The 2,495-nt window shown below is 38.3% G+C and overlaps 1 pseudogene; it reads right to left on the minus strand.

Moving 5' to 3' along the window:
• Nucleotides 1-717: 717 nt before the first annotated feature.
• On the minus strand, nucleotides 718-1,542 carry LOC106749945 (annotated as a pseudogene).
• Between the last annotated feature and the right edge of the window lie 953 nt (nucleotides 1,543-2,495).

The following is a 2,495-nucleotide window of genomic DNA, read 5'->3' on the forward strand; positions in this document are numbered from 1 at the left end:
GAAACGTCGAAACCATTTCCTACATTATTTATCAGTTGGAGCATTGTCACTATAAACTTCTACAAGCATTCGATGCGCTTCAGCCGCACTTTTCTTCCAATTAAAGCAGAAAACTGAAACCTCCCGCAAATGCTGCTTAGTTAACACAAAATTTGATATTTCAACACAGTAAAAAACAGGGGTTTTGTATGAAACTCAAAGCGATATAAACTGAATATTATTGACAGATGTCTAACCTCTCTGAAACCACCGAAATCAGCTGTCACTATGAAACATTCATAACAGCCAGAGCTATCTTTTGAAAACGGACCGAACTAATTTGTACTCCCAATAAATATTGCCAGATAAAGTATGAATTTTTTCATATGTACAGTGTGCGTCAGGTATTTGAGGACATATTGACTTAAAAACTAAAATTTGTTTATTTTTTAGAAAACTTGTTTTATTTTAATGAAACTTTTACAGCAAAGTAAGTGGCCCATGGGCTATACAGTTATTCGATAAAATCTCCTTCAGCGGCAATAACAGCTTCAATTCTCTACCGAAAACGTTTGCATGCTCGAATCAAATGATCCTCGTCTATATGCGTCATTACTCTGGTAATAGCTGCTATGAGAGAATCAAGCGTATTATGGGGATGTTTATTGGTCTCTCATTCAACAACGCCCAATACATAATAATCTAAAGGATTAAAATCCGGGGAGCTAGGAGGCCACATGTTTGGGGTTATGTGATCATGCAGATTCTCGGACATCCAATCTTGCGTTCTCATTGCTTTGTGTGAAGGAGCAGAGTCCTGTTGGAATACGTATGCCTTCCCACCACTCACGCTGTCTATCCAAGGCTTCACAACTGTTTCCAAAGCCTCAACGTAGGCGGCGGCATTCACCCGAAGTCCTTGAGAAAAGAAATGGGGTGGCATGACATGTCCCTCATTGCTCACCACCCCCAAAACCATGACAGTTGCCGGAAACTTTGTGTGCATAACACGAGGAACATCTGAAGGATCTGCACAGAGTCATCTATCATTTCGTCGGTTTATTTTTTGATCCTGATCAAAATTTTTTTCGTCAGAAAAAAACCAGAGCATATCCGAGATTTCAGAATGTTTTAACTTGTTTAGGAGTCGTTGTGCCCGAATGAATCGCTGTTCTCGAGTTTGTGCAGACATGAACTGACCTCTACGCATCGCGTAAGACTTGTACCGGATGTCTTCGTGGATAATGCGACGAATTGTGCACTCAGAAACTTGGAGATCTTTCGATATTGCCCTTATGGACTTTGAAGGGTCTTCATCAATAATGCCCTGAACTTTCTGCATAAACTGTGATGTTCTAACTTTATCAGAACGTGCTCCATGTTTTTACGCTTGGCAACACTTTCCACATTGCCATCAGATTCTTCTAACTCTCGACGAACTTTGTTAACAAAAGATCGGGCGACTTTCAAAAATTGGGAGATTTCAAGATCACTGTGATTCGCGTGTATAGCGACGATAACAGCGTTTCTTTTCATTTCCTGAGTTAGCTTATTGTCTTCCATTTCTAATTTNGATGTCTTCGTGGATAATGCGACGAATTGTGCACTCAGAAACTTGGAGATCTTTCGATATTGCCCTTATGGACTTTGAAGGGTCTTCATCAATAATGCCCTGAACTTTCTGCATAAACTGTGATGTTCTAACTTTATCAGAACGTGCTCCATGTTTTTACGCTTGGCAACACTTTCCACATTGCCATCAGATTCTTCTAACTCTCGACGAACTTTGTTAACAAAAGATCGGGCGACTTTCAAAAATTGGGAGATTTCAAGATCACTGTGATTCGCGTGTATAGCGACGATAACAGCATGTATTTTCATTTCCTGAGTTAGCTTATTGTCTTCCATTTCTAATTTGAGCTAAAAAAAGAAAATAAAATCAATTGCTATGAAGTGCCAAGCACATATGTGAGTGTCCTCAAATACCTGACGCACCCTGTATTATATTTAATATATTAGACTAAGAAGAACATTTCTATTGGTATTATATGATGAAGGGAAAGTGCAATAAACAAAATAAATATATTAGGTATACAAGTAAATTTTTGGTTCCTAAATTCAATTCATCGTAGCACTTATTTAAACTGAATCTTTTTACCACGATATGAGAGTTTTAAAGTAACAACTTAAAAAATAGTAATACCCGACTCTGCAGCTGACATAATCTCAAAAAGCAGCAGATAAATGTAAGCATAATGATGTCCGATAAGCAGCATGTCAAAAATATTCCGTGCTTTTTGCATTTCAGCTAAAAAATGCTAGCGAGGTTAAGAAAATGATTTGTTCAGCTTAGGGGAAAGTGCTGTGTTCTACATAAAAGCATAAAAAGTGATTGCAGAGATTCATGCATGACCTGGTGTGTAGCAACGTAAAGTTATATACAGGTAACCCCCCCCCCCCCGGATCTATTTCTTGAATTGGGAAGTTCTCCCTTATTTTGAATAATGATGAATAAA

The sequence above is a fragment of the Dinoponera quadriceps genome, unplaced genomic scaffold (assembly GCF_001313825.1).
Source record: "Dinoponera quadriceps isolate SergipeBrazil2010 unplaced genomic scaffold, ASM131382v1 scaffold4713, whole genome shotgun sequence".
NCBI classification, from domain to species: domain Eukaryota; kingdom Metazoa; phylum Arthropoda; class Insecta; order Hymenoptera; family Formicidae; genus Dinoponera; species Dinoponera quadriceps.